The sequence below is a fragment of the Glycine soja genome, chromosome 1, assembly GCF_004193775.1.
Source record: "Glycine soja cultivar W05 chromosome 1, ASM419377v2, whole genome shotgun sequence".
In the NCBI taxonomy this organism is placed as follows: domain Eukaryota; kingdom Viridiplantae; phylum Streptophyta; class Magnoliopsida; order Fabales; family Fabaceae; genus Glycine; species Glycine soja.
The window spans coordinates 49,714,638-49,730,203 of record NC_041002.1 but is presented as its reverse complement, the minus strand read 5'-3'; the positions used below and the strand labels follow the sequence as shown (position 1 = coordinate 49,730,203).

Sequence of the window (15,566 nt, the reverse complement as noted above, 5' to 3'; positions counted from 1 at the left end):
AGGTAAAAAAAAAAACTCCAAAAACTAATATAACCAATGCTTATAATTCTTAGGAGCCTTGGTGAGATTTTACATTTTTAGATGCTAATGTGATCACCTATTCACCTTTAAAATTTTCAAAAGCATATTTAGAAATTTACTCTGGTAATTGTATTTGAATTTAGATTCTACAAAATATTATAGGTGGGATGCTTAAATTAAAATGAAACTTCCTATATATTATAGCATATTACGTACTGTTTCCGAATTTAAAGTTACTTTTTTATATATATGTTTTAGTTTATAGTCGAAAACTATTTTTTTATAAAGATTTAGAAACCACTGAAATGTGTTTTATTTTTTTATACACAATTAACAATTAAACCCTTAATCACTTTACTTAAAGAATTTAATTATCAGCTAACAAATGCAGAGCTTTGTTAGTTTACGAATTTAAAGTTGCTTAAACTCAGATAGGGAATGCTTAGTATAGAGCAGAATATTATGATTACCCCTACACAATCAGAAACTGTACAATGGAATATGATATAGTTCCACAAATAGCAGTAACCTTCTGTTATTGTCAGTATAGTAGAATGGAAATAAGCGGTTTGTTCAAGACAGAAATCAGCAAAATACAATGCCAGAAGAATATCAGAGAAAAATAGAAAAGGAAGAGAATATTCCACTAATGGCATCCACACCTTTTACCCCCTCATTTTCAGTAACATATACTCTCCACTCACTCCCTCAACCATAATGGTATTTTCCTATAATTTTGTTACTTCAGCTAATAGAATTACTCATCAATCTTTCACTAATGGGATCAGCTGCCACGTGTACATCATGTGACTCTCTATCCTTTTGCTGCAATAGCACAACCTAAGAGGGGGAGTGTTAACAATGGCAATTAACATTAAAGTATAAACAACGAGAGGTTGGCTAAATGTTTCTGATTTTATTTTCATTGATCAGCTTGCTATTAAGTTTTACCAAGTTCACTTTTCTCTGGGGTTTATGTTAAATTCAACGAAAAATAAAAGGGCTATCAGGAATATAAAATATATAGACTCACATTACAAAATTGATCTCCAAATTCAGATATAACATGACAACATTCACAGTTTGTCCCGAAATACATTGACATGATCAAATAAAGATTTACCTATTGAAATTATAGAAGAAACAGATTTGAGAATCATGAGACCAATTTTTACAATTGATTTTGGGGATAACTCATTTCCTTAATCTGATGATGACTTTGGGGATACACTAGTGGACACCGAAAAAACGAGACCTCTCTGGTGTGCACTTCTGTCATGAATAAGTGGTTCTGAGACCCAAGAGCTATGAGGAGTAACTCCAACAGTTGCTTGTCTTTCTCTAGAAGATGCCCAAGTCACCATATATAGACCGGTAATGATAAAAGATCCTCCTATGATGCTGTCCTCACATGGATGTAATAAAACAAAAAGAATAATAAGAAACTTCTAAATTAATTTCAAACTGTCATGCTTAAAAAAGAGGAGGAACTTCATTAAGCTCAACTACATAACTAGTGAAATTGTCCCAAAACAACAAAAAGGGGTGGATTGCAGCTTTTTTCTTTCTTTTAAAAAAAATGTTACTCTTTACAATTGGTGAGTAGTGTTGGGTTACAATGTAAAGTGAAGTCTCACATGAGTAGAAGTGGAAAGGTTGAGCACCATATAAGGGAAGAGAAGACCCATAAACCTGAGTCTTAAGATTTTGGGTTAGAGTGTGGTGTCAAGTTTCCTTATGTGGTGGCTCGTGATTCACAGGTGTATCCCTCGAATCTTCCCGAGTAACAAAACAATGGACTTTCTAGGGTTCATACAAAAGAGATGAGTTCACACTCATCTGGTTTCTAGAACTAAACTAGAACATGTCTTACAGGTTTATGTGCTTTACAAATTTGTGGATTTTTTTTGTCACATTCTATGAGAGCATTGTGTCACAGCGTCCTCCAACACGAGATTCTTTAAAGTCATCCACCTAATCATCTACTCCCACGAACACAAGGTTCGAGATCATTATAGGATCCAAACACAAACAACACATAAAGAATGACTTATCACATTTCTAAATAAAATACGGATAAAAAAAGACAAACAAAATACATTATAGAAATATTTATCACATAATTCAACTTAATACAATCCACTTCACTTCATCACTTTATCATTTAAAATTTATTTTTTCAATCACCAACCACATTACACATGAATCACACACTCAACTCAAGACATAACAACACTCACCAATTTCATTATAAACAATTCAAAGGCGTTATGCAACAATTATACTAAGACTCAAGCCTGTATGTAATATGGTACCATGTCAGTGAAAAACAACACCAGAGTGCTTAGGAGTACATAACAAGACACACCACACAATGGGTATGTCAGGTCACTCTCACTAAGTAAAATACTCCAGCCATAAGGGATCAACATAAGCTTAAAGGAATACTCAAATCGAGTGTATTTACTTCTAAGGTTTAGGCTTCGAAGAATCTGTTAGGGTCTCACCTTCCCCCTAAAACAACTTTTGCACGCAAGCATTGCTCATGAATTATACAATACTCACGACCTCACACTTGTTTGCAAAACATGTTTAACACATTGCGTTACAATTTAACACCTCAGGTTCCTAACTTTAAATCCTACACTTTCCATTTAACACCTTGCGCATTGCGCTGCAATTTAACACATCACGTTCCTAACTTGAAACCCTACATTTTCCTTTTAACACCTCGCGCATAAACATTTTTCTCAAAGTAAACACCAGTTGGATTATTGTATAATTCACAACTCACAACAAAGTAATATCATATCAAGTATTAACCTCACACTTATTCACAACCATATCCCATGTTCACAATTTAACATCTCACAATGTCACAATCCACCATCACATGTTCACGTGTATCCCACAAATTAACACATGTTCAACTTGCCACTTATACTCAATCTCAATCACAATTTCACAATCCCAAAACGATATGTCATTACGCCTCATGTTTATTTATACATCTTCATAACAATATTCATAGGATACAACATACACATGTAAATCAAATCTAATCAAAATATTCTTGAACTCCAAAACTTGAATAATTTTTGGAATCATACTATAACAACACTACAATATTATTTACATCAAATATTAATATAAATAAATATATAGCTAAATCTATATATATAAAACTAGCACACATCATACTGAATCATGAATTTCAAAATAAGCTTTCAATGCACCAATTCCAATATATATATACATATGTAACTAACATGAAACAAGGTATACGAGTAAACAATTCAAACATATAAAAAAGTAGAAAGCAAATCTATTGGACTCAATTATATAAAAAAAATTATCATAAGTAAATATTTATATAGTAACTAAAGTTATCATTGAAAATACATTTTCAAACTAACATGCATAATATGATATTATTAATATGAGTTAATCTGAAATATTTTTAAAACACATATATATGTATATAAATGTAAAAATAAGTATATGTGAATTCATATATATTATCTAAGAATGCACCATACAATCTAAGGAATCTTCGGTCAATTTCAATTATAATATTAATTCCAAATTATATAAACAAAATCCTAAAAAGTATGAAAAGGGAAAAATAGCAAAATCAATATCTCACTCCATCTTACGGTAAATCTTTCCTTACTTAATTTCATCAATTCACACTCATTAGAAAAATGTCAAATTTTTAGGATTCACACTTAATACAAGGACATATCAATTTTACAACAATTTCGCATTGGGACATCAATTGGTCTGTCAAACACACTCAATTCGTAATTGTCATTGTACAAGCAGAATTAAAATGCATAAAACACCCAAAATTAACCTCAATTTGATCTTCTAAGGATCCCTACACATGTTCATTCTAACCCCAATTGCGATAAATTCATCTCTTACCTCTGAGCCGACTCATGTGTGTAGTCCAGCAGCGATAACTATGTCTCTAGCAATTCCCTAAGATTCCTTAAGGTTTTCCCCTGGTTGTTCTGCTAGGGTTTTCAAGCGTTAGAGAGAAGGAGAAGAGATTGAACCCTCAATTTCATTATCTCCGGGCAAGGGACATTGTTTTCTCTATAGACATTATTTCGCAAATCCCAACAGTGAGAATGTGTAAAAATGAGTTCCGAATGTGGTGTCCAAATTTATGGACAATCTAACAGTTAACGAGTCCAGAATCATAATTTTACTGGGACAATTTTGAGTGTATGCAGGAAAAGGAGAAGATTTTGGAAGAGGAAGAAGGGAGAACGAATTTGAAAGGAAGAAAGAGCGTAAAAAATATCGTAAATGTAAAAGTTAACCTAATATGTCTCTATTATAGTTAGGGTAATCTAAGTTTTTATTTACTCTATTTTTCTTTATTTTATTATTTTATAAAAATGAACTCTATTTTATTCCCCATCATTTTGCTAAAACATCTTTTTTATCTTCTAAAAACATATATTTATTTTATTTACCTTAAAACTATTATTTTAATTAATAAAACTATTTTTTCTCATTTATTTAATTACAAAAATCTCATTATTTTCTAAAACTCTATTTATTTTTAAATAAAACCCTTTCTAATTTATTTTACGAAAAAACGGAGTGTTCCAAGCAGTACTAATCCGATTAATGAAGAGATTTGGAATTAGTAATAGTCTGATGTTAAGAAAAGTAATACTTGTTACAAAGTCATTTACTGTGATAACAAACATGAAAAAGCATGGAGAAGTCATCCTATCTGGTATGTTTGCTTGCATGAGGGTGTTTTCGTTTCTTTTTCTCTTTTTTTTTTTTGTGTGTGTGTGTGGGGGGGGGGGGATATGTTATTCATCATTGTGCAAATTCTTGACCAAAAATATTAGGGGACCTTACCTTCATAGGCCCCCTAATCATAGAAAGAATTAGGATAAGCAAGAAGAGTTTACAATAGAAGCAATTAGGCAATCACAACTAAGGTCTATACTCTTTAACCTAAATCATGAGTCACTAGAAGAAGTTGGAGTGTGGAGAAGTGACAGTACCACAAGCTTTATATCATAGGAATTTAAGTGAAAAGGATAATTCCTAATAAGCAAGAACGTTTAGAGTCAGTGATCCCAGCCTCCCTGATGAATGGCACATAGAAGTTGGGCTTAGTAAACGGGTAACAGGCAAAATGGAACATTGATCACTAATTTTTTTTTTTTCCATTAATGCTACAATCAACAGTAACTTATGCAACATATGACAAAGAGATACATACCTGAATGGCTAGAAATGCAGCCATGCAAATGCAGTTCCCTATCAAGCACAGAACTCCAAGATGAAAATGGTCAAACCAAAGGTTCTGTAAACCACCAATTAACCATCCAGATGGCTCTGGCTGACCTTTAGCACTTATTTCATTTTGTGTTACATGATTGAATTCAGCATATCCTATCAAAGCTGGGCCACGATAAAAACCATAAATATGGCACCAGAGACACAGATAATAGTTCCTCCAACTTTTGCTAGACCATCATATCTGAGTAAGTTCACTCTTTCTGTACTACATGAAAAGGTCTATACAGATACACATTACTGTATGTCCTGGCGTATCTGAATAAGTTTATTAATGTACACATTTCAGCACTACAAGTGAGAGAATGCCTTTGGGTTTTGAGTTCTAGGAATATACACACATAAAAGTAGGAATTGATAAATGACACAAGTGAAATGAAACTGACCCCATCATTACAGCCAACAGAAAGGTAAAGACTGGAATGGACGGCTGTATGGCAGCCGCATAAGTTGGATTAGTATAGCTTAAACCAATAAGAAACAAAAGCTGGTTGCCAAATATCCTGTATCAATCAAACAGTGTATCTTTCATATGTAGTGGACATAGGAAGTAAGTAGTATCAAGAGCCTCACCTAGTTAATCCAAGAAAGAAGAATGGCATCAGGAGGTTCTTAGTAGTGGGTGGTCGAATCGGTCTACAGTCAACATGGTATGATTAAGATATCCATTCAATAGAGAGAGAAAAAAAAGAATAATATGACTAGACATAAGAGGGAACAAAAAAAAGTTGCAAGTTAATTTTTTACAGGGCAGGAATATATGCTGCTACTCCCACAATCAAAGATTCAAAATTAACAGTCATCCTCTCCTGTTATAATAATGGAACTCTGTAACCATTAGCCACAAACACACATTAACGATTCTAGAACCAGATTTTAGAATTGATTAAATTAAATACCTCAACAAACAAATAAAAAGGATAAGCTATATGATATTACTTAAATATTGGGCATGCTCTAAATTATCAGGCAGAACACAGAAAGGCCAAGATAGCAATGAACACTACAATGGTTAAAAAAAAAGTGACAGAATGAGTAGTATAACACATATAAACTATGTAAAGTGTGTCTGCAAGAACATTAAATCACACAAACATAGACTCAGAGAGTAGCCCAGTTCCCCTTAGCTGTAACTTGCACATACTAACGGTCAGAGTGCTGTAAGGATCAGCAACCAACAAATACAACAAAAAAAGAGGGACTTAAGCATCCAATTTCAACAGATTAAAGTCTCCTAGAACCAAATGGAAATGAATCAACAATATTTCACCTTCTTAAAAGAGGAATAAAAAATATCGTGAAAGCCTTTCAATTGCATCCAACCAAGAGAAACAAAAGGGAGCTTATTTATAAGGATTTGAAAAGGAAAAAGGAGCATACTTTTCACGTACATTAATGAGTACGATTACCTGATGAAACTTTTGTATGAATATTGTACACCAACAATCTGATATGATAACAATGTTTAACTAATAAAAAAAGGACTGGCTGGGACTAACGAAACAAAAAAACGTGGTGTTAATCAACAATTAACACAGTGTCAGAAACAGAAAGAACTAACGACAAAGGACTGACGACACATTATTTGATGTGGGGGACATGTAAAAAGTACGGCGAAAGTAGTGTGAAAGGAAACAAGAGTGAAGAGAAAAGAAATTGAAACATGCGTAAACTTTAAGGTTATTTAAGTGAAAAAAAAAAAGATAAGAAGGGTTAATTATGTTTTATATTTTTTTTCCCCTAAAATAGGGTTTTAGCATTTATTAAAATGCAGAGAAATAAAGTTCGTAGCAAAAGCAGAAAAAAAGAAACTAAAATCTTTAAGGCAACAAATATCTGTAAAACTTAAGAGAGAAGGAGTAAGAACAGACCAGTGAGGAAGACACAGAGCTACTATTTGACAAAATTGCATCAACTGATGATTTAGTAAGTTGACCACAGTCAAAACTCATCCCACTCCTTCTTGATGAGTGGCCAGCTCCCTTTGACTTGTGTGCCTCCGCTGCTTGTTCACACATCTGCAACAAATAGGAAGCTAAAGCAATGATCTCCTATAATTTATAATTTATTAAAATTGCAGCCAATGACTTCTCAAAATGAATAGCCAAAATTTTGTTCTGTCTTCAAATTGGATGTTTTACATTGGGGAATAAAGAGAAAATAAACCTAGAGTATTCCTCTACGGTGCAGGGTACTCCTACAACACAATATCAAATACTCTTTAAATAGAAATTATTATTATTACTCAAAAGTCAAAAGCCAAATAGTTCAAGGTCTACAGCGATGGCCTATATATAGACAGTTGCAAAATGTAAAGATGGGTACTTGGTTTAGCTTACTTTTAAAGAAAGAACAGCTTATTTTTGCTAACTTTCTAAGATAACTTTTAAAAAATAGGCGATTATTTCTTCCACAAATAAGCATTACCAGACATATACAAAACTCCAAAATTATAATCAAAATCAAAAACCCTGATTATAAAATAAAAAATCCTAAATAATAACTAACTAACTAGCAGACCTACCTACATCAATTGAGACATCCTTAAGCTCAGTGCTAAAGTGACTATTTCATAGATGGAGAATGCAAGCATGATTAGAATATAGCTCACAAGAACCAGGAAGAAAATTTCTTAAGTTTCAAACAAGAAGGATATGTTGGAATCCAAGGACAGCAGTTTTATACAGATATTTTGCTTGCACCAACTAATTGTGTCACATATAGTTACTACTAAATCAAGTACAACGACTTTGAAAGACTACGATCACATAAGAGGCCACATTATATTACAAAGGTCAAAATTTATAATAGTATTCACAATTCACATCATTTTCTTTCATGACTACACAGAATGATTATGCTATCAATTATCAAATGCAGGTAATCATATTTAGAAGTATACCTGAACTATTGGATCCAGTATAGCAGATATAACTGGACCAAAAGCAGGTTTTTGGCCAGAAGCAGGAACCATCATGCTGTTGTAGTTGTCGATAATTTCAAGAAGTACAGATACCCCTTCCGTCACTGCTGGTGGCGGGGAAAGATCAACAGCAACAAGTGGGGGATACCGCAAAAGCTTTTCCCCTCGGCCTTTCAAAATATCAAAAAATGTATTCTGAGCAGCATCTTTCAGTGCCCATAGTGTATTACAAAGTGCAGTTTCTCGCCCAAGTAAATCTGAGATCTAAAAGACCATGAGAAGTCATTAAAATATATAAACATATGGGATTACTACAATCAAAGGGACAAAGATGACAACTTACAGTGTAGCAGTAAAATTCAAGTGTACTACTGAGTTTGTAGGATACTATAAGACTTGGTTGAGACTGTAAAACTTGTTCAACTCTCAATTTAAATGGTCAACATACTCCTTCAAAAATTCTATCAAGAACAAACATCAAGTCAGATTCTGTCTTCCCAGAGCCATCCTCAGAGTTATTGGAGAATTGCTTTGGACCAGAATCGGTAATTGTATCTGGATCAAGTAATACAGCTACAAGTTCACGTTCAGATGCCAAGGCCTGCATACATACAAAAATAGTATATGATGAACAAATAAGCCATGGCAGAAAAAATATCATTCAGAAGAGCTGAAGTGGCTTCAAGCATTCATCCACAAGGCTTTCATGTCATACCTGATGCAACCAGCCTAGCATATCACCGACATATCGTAGTTGGTCATGAGCATGCACTTCAATTGGTCGAGGCAATCCACCAGGTCCTTCACGTGTAAGAGCACTTATAAATCTTCTAAATAGTGCGTTGTGTCTCATATTGGCTACCTGCATAATTAGTAAATCAATGATTTATGATGCACAAGCAAAGGATGATAAAGACAACCCAAGTTTCAATTTGACATAAGAATATTCTTTAGATCTTATTATTGATATGAGGTCCACTAGCAAATTTTTTTATCATAGTCACCAATAGATGGTGCAATATAATAAGCTTCAGAATACAAAATATCTCAATATTTACCTTGGAAGATGGCCAAATTTTAATCCCAAGAAAAACTACAGTTGTCAATTTAGAAAAAAGCTGATTAAATCCACGACAGAATTACCTCTTCTGCACAATATTTGAAAAGGACAGATCTTTCCCTGAGGTAGCGCACTGCAGTTTTCAGAAGCTCACTAACTTCCGGATTGTCAGTGTCACTCAATTTCTACATTCCGCCTGAACCCAGCTAGAAATGAAGATTATAAGTGTGTATATATATATATATATATATAGAGAGAGAGAGAGAGAGAGAGAGAGAGAGTTGATCTCAATAAAAGAAACAACTTGTAAGTGACTGAGAAAATACTAGATATAAAATGTCTATCTTTGACATTTATATCAACAATACATACAGAGATTAAAATTCACACTTCATACTTGTAGTAACTCACAGATAAAATACAATGCATGCTCTAGCCATATGAGGCTGAAGTAGATGAATCTTCACCTGCATAGGCGCTCATAAGCTCCTTCTTGATACACAGCCATCATATCCATCAGCTCTAAACCAGCACGCTGCAATGAAATTCCTTAATTTAATAAAAAAATGCAATTTATTTTAAACTGATAAAGTAACAGCTAAGTACGGCACAATCCAGTCAGAAAAAGATCAATACTAAGTGAAAATTGTGACAGAAAAGCAAACAGCATACAACAAAACAATTATTGACATGAAGAAATAGAAAGACCCAGTTACTTTGGTCATTTATAACTTAGAGAAATATAAATATAAAGTTAATTATATTTAATTATAGAACATCTTACTGTTCATTTTGAGTTGTCAATAATGGAAATCTTTGGAACTCGTACAACCAGAACTAGGGTTGATTAAGGATTAATTACTTCAAATTATTGAATAAGAATACAGAGCCTATGCATCCAGGAAACTTTCATTTTTGTTCTAAAGATGTGCACCTCCTTCTTGTTTGCTACAAATATCTCCATCAATGATCTAAATTCTAGATTTTACGTAAATCTTTTTCCACATTCACCTTTCTAATGTTTTTACCCACTTTGCAGCAACAGCGAGCTAGCAGAACTCTCACGACTTTAAGTCAAGGATGGAAAATATTGCCCAAGAGGATGAAGAGTATTCCCAAGTAAACTCATAATTATATAGGCATTTTGGGTTCAGATTCAGATTTCAAACAACAGGTTTGAATTGCATGCATAATATAGGGGGATAGAGACAGCAAGAAGATTACCTGATGATGTGTCCTAAGCAACACTTTGCAATTGGCATGAATCTCTTGGACATGAGACAATGCCTTGAAAAAGTTTTCATTCAGCTCTTCTTCTCTAAGTGCATTTATCTACAGATAATCAACAATTAATTGTAATTAAGAACAAAGTACATGTATTTCATTTAATTCACAAAGCCATAGTTCAAGACATAAAACAATAATTTAAACCTCTTCAGGGGAGAGCTGATAATCACGTAAGAAACATGCCACAATCTCTTTGTGTAGTAGTTTCAAGCTCTTGTTTGAGCCTCTTTGTGGTACCGATAATGTCAGCAGTGCTAGCACTACAACTATTCAAAGCCTTTGCTATCCTGTAAATATAGAACCTAAAATTTTATCAAAGAATCTACAGACTAGCACAATAAAGAATTTATTCTCTTTGAAAGAACAATAAGACAATTTCAATTTTCAAATGTAAACTTGATATTCTATGAGGAAAAGTTTAAAATTCCAAAACATGACTCATAAACTAGTGACTATAGAGGTGCACTGCTAAAAACCAAAATTGAGAATCACAAGCTTAAATTCCACACCAAATACAGAAATTGAATCTCTTGATCACAAACCATACTCAGCTCTATTATGCTTGCTAGCACGGAATGATGGAACTGCCTGATTTGTACATAATTTATAAAAAAAATTCCCAACTATTTCACCCAGATCACCCACTAAAATCCCAAGAACTTCCTATTAAGTGATTGAAAAACAACCTAAATCTGAACCATAACTCTAGACAGACACTGCCCTGAGCAACCTATTTTATTCCTAATTACTATAACTATAGCTATTTTTTTATTTATTGTCTGCACAAGGAACATTGATTTCTTTGTGTGTAAAATGCATATAGGGACAAGGCATCAGAATAAAAAAGTGTATCTCCTAAAATGTTGAATCCCAGGACACATAGAAACTATACCTCATTACCTCCTAACTGCATTATTCTTCTTCGCCTGCATTTTAAAAGCCCTACCAAGGAAATCTTTGAGCAAATATGTTTACTATGCTTCTACAGGATAAATTATTTACCAGGATGGAAAATAATTAATGATTAATCATTCAATTTTCACGTCATTATCTCATTTCGATTTTCAAATACTTATTTCAGCAGTAATTGATGTATGAGTCCTACTAAGCACTTCATGCGGAATGTGCTAGTTTCGTATCTGATAATCAATTACATGGACACAATGCAATTATCGTCCATATGAGCACTTCCTACAGAAGCAGAAGTGAATGCAACTCAATATTAATCTACTGAGCTTCAGTCATCAACATTAGGCATCAAAACACACAAAAATATAGTCACACGCGCATCAACTTGTTATGATAAAGACGCAAACAACGAATGCTGATAAGGAACTCTTAGAAACGGAAATACAGACCTGTCGCAGCACTCGGCGAGCGAATCGACCTCGTTCTCCACGCTATCCAAGGCCTAACAAAGCAAATGCAGAGAGAAATGAGCAGCGGAAGCAAGTGAAGTAACAGCGGCGGGGGGAAGAGGAATTACCAGCTGCGCGGCGTGGGAAGCGTCGAGGAATTCGCAGTTGATGGAGAGGGCGCGCTTCTCGATGGTGGATCGGAGGTTGCGACGCGCCTGAGGAGTGTTGTCGTCGTAGAAGGAAGAGAGCGTGTTGAGCGAAGACAAGAGATGAGGCGTGTCGATCCGAGATTCTTGAACCTTCTTCAGCTTCCGTGACAGACCCGGAGCTAGACCCGCCACCGAGGTTCCCATTCTCTTCTTCTTCTCCGATCTCGGTTCAGATCTTTGATCTAACTAGCTTTCTCCGTTTCTAGCAATTTTGTTCTTTGTTCGTTAAACCCGGTTCGGGATGCATACCGGTCGGGTCTTTCAAGTTCGGGTTCGATGGACTTTTTTTGAACATTGGCCCGAATTTAACTCAAGGCCCATGATATTTTCAAAACTCCGCACTTTTTCTCTTCTCACTTCCTAGTTTTTATTTTTATTTTCTGCTCTACCTCTTTCTTTTATCGACAAATGTTAGTTATTAATTTTTGTTAGCAGGGGATTTTAACTTGCAACCTCTACCCTTCTTCCCTTCTCCCTTCGCCACTAAACTAACCTTATATCTTCATTCTACCCCTTTCTTCACACCACCTCCTCCTTTTCTCTTTTTCTATTTATTTTCCCATAAGTTTTTTCTTTCAAAGACAATCATTTTGAGACAGGCCGGATACTAAATATGAACATCTCTCCTAGTTGGAATTTGAACTTTAATTCACCATATTGTGGGAGACTACATCTTTCACTAGATCCAACCCCGATTGGTCTCATTCACTTTTTTTTACCCTTTTTCTCATCCTCCCACCCCCACTCTCTTCTTTCCCACGACACACTTCCTTTGTTTGCCTCTTTTCTTCTTCTCCTACTACTGTTGTGTCTTTTTGTTTGTTATTTTTTTCACTTCTCGTTGATTCGAGGGAAACTAGTTTTCATCTTGTATGTAAGAACAAAAATGCACAACGGAAACTTGTTTTCATCTTGTATGTAATAAGAACAAAAATGCACAATGGAAACTTGTTTCTATTAGTGTATTGTTATCAAAGAAAAACAAAAACAATAGGTGAGGAGTGGAAAGAGGAAAACAGAGAGTGAGAATGACATGGGCCTTAATACAATGTGCCAGGCCCATTAAGAAAGGAAAATAAGATGACTGCACCTGTGTTCATATATTGGTTTTGTAGTCCATCACAATTGTGTTGCGATATCTTTTGAGTCCATCATAGGTGTGTTGTTGACTTTAAGAAAAATTATTTAACCGAAGAAGAAAGTTTAAAAAATTTACAAATCATCATTATACTATACGCTTTTTTTTTGGTGAATCATCAGACTATACGTGGGGTATAGACACGATAACATTTAGCTGTAAAGTTAGACTGAATAAGTAGTATATTATTTAGATCAATGGTTGTAGTGTTGTACTTGTCCAAATTGTGTCTTTCTCTTTTCTTTCTCACTAGATATTCGTACTCCCTCTCTCATTTACACTGGCTCAGTGAACACATAATGTGATTAGACATATGATCATATTTTAGTTTTGTTTTACTATTTATCATGGCTACATTTTTGTTTATAAACCTTTAAATTTTGAGTTGGATATAACTAGTTTTGTTTATTAAGTATTGCCATGGTTAGTATAGATAGGTTCTTTCATTTGGTGAATGGTGAGTACAGATAGTTTTTCAAGAGTCTTTCAATTTGGATATATATATCTTGACTTTGATAGCTTTATTTAGAGATAATAATGTACATTAACTGGTTCAAACGCTATCTGAGTAAATTAAAAAAAAGTACACATAAACACATGAAAGTTGAAACAATGTGAATAGATTTATATGTATAGAAGAAAGCAATAGAGCTGGTCGCACGGTCATAAATAATAATTATCCCCTGGCCTACCAAGCAAGGGAGCAGGAATTAGTGCTTCTCTAGCTAGTTTGCACAAAATATGGTATCACGTCCTTTAGTTGAGGTTTTTCTACTTTTATATGATATGTTATCATAAAATAAAAATATCTTTCTCAAACTTGTTACCGTAAATCATTCTTTAAGCTAGCATTTTGTCTTTATTAATTATTTAATTAATAAAATATACTTTAAGAATATTTGATTAATTAGATGGTGTATTCAAGATGATTAGAGACATTACAGATGCATATACTGAAATCAAAGAGAAAGAATTTTGATAATGAGAATGTGAATTCTATGAGTAGATTTAGCATTGACCTGGTCTAAAGTGAATCTAAAAGATGTCTTCCCATAGTGCTTTTATTAGTTGACACTCATAATTTTTTTAAAAGGGAACTATATCAATTCATCTTTTTTTGTTACAGTATAGCAATTCTTTTTATTGATTTCAGTAATAGATACCAAGAGCAAGGGGATCCATTTATGAGTCGAATTGAATAGAACTAATGCTGAAGTTAAATATTTGATACTCCCAAGTACATCAAATTTTTTTAATTATATTTTACAATTCAAAAATAATTTATAAAACCTATATTCCAGTATAGCATATGAATAGACTAAATGTATTGATGATGGCGAAACCGAATTCAATTTCTAAACAAACAAAAAATCAATCAAAACAATTTAGTTTTTGAAGAAAGAAAAAACTTGCAAAATAATAGTTCTTTAGTCTTTCCAATCATTTGAGTAAACATTTTTAGGCACCAATTTAGATCACTAATGATTTTGTCATGAACTAAATACACAATTCACTTTTTCATGGACTAATAGATATATACAAAAAAAGAGGAAAAACTATATTGAAAAACTAAAATATCGTTCATTTATAACTTGGAAGGAGTACTAGACTTTTTCTTTAGTAACTAATTAAATTGATTTGTATGTTTTGTTTAAATTTAATTAAGTGTTTTACTCTTAAAAATATAGAGCCTTACGTTTGGTAATTTCAAAAGTTACAGGACTATTATATTTTAAGGTCCTAAGAGCACTACTTGTGAAGAAATCAACACACAGAAAATTGTATCAAAATTTTTGTTGAGATTGTAATCAAAATCACAGAAGAATGTATCCAAATAAAAAAAAAATCTACTTTTGATTCCTTAATAGGTATTCTTAAGGTATTTGTTAGTATTTTCCTTATATTTATATTATTCGCATGATCAGTTTGTCACTTAGAAAATCAATGTGTCAGTCCAAATGATAAAAAAAAGTTTTTCTTTTCAAATCTTAAATATGAAAAGATAAGTGCTGGAGGAGCTAGAAATTTCTTCTCTTAGATTTAGATGAGTTCAAAATCATTTTTAAATATCAAGAGTTCTTGGATAAAAAAAATACTTAGTAGTATAACGACCTTGAAAGTTGAAAGTATATAGAAATTAACTTAAATTTATACTTTTGTTATATTTTTATTGCTTTGGCATGCGTATAATGCTTTTTATAAGTTATATATCAGGAAAAGCAAAAGCTACTGACAA

General features: G+C 33.2%; 1 pseudogene across 1 annotated transcript; it reads right to left on the bottom strand.

Moving 5' to 3' along the window:
- Window positions 1-4,831: 4,831 nt before the first annotated feature.
- LOC114418796 lies at window positions 4,832-12,395 on the bottom strand (annotated as a pseudogene). Its single transcript, XR_003668106.1, has 11 exons — window positions 12,112-12,395; window positions 11,984-12,036; window positions 10,770-10,912; window positions 10,563-10,670; window positions 9,806-9,873; window positions 9,422-9,544; window positions 8,994-9,140; window positions 8,622-8,879; window positions 8,258-8,542; window positions 7,227-7,373; window positions 4,832-5,991 (listed from the first exon to the last, which is right to left on the bottom strand). The product of XR_003668106.1 is annotated as a conserved oligomeric Golgi complex subunit 6-like (transcript).
- Window positions 12,396-15,566: the final 3,171 nt, after the last annotated feature.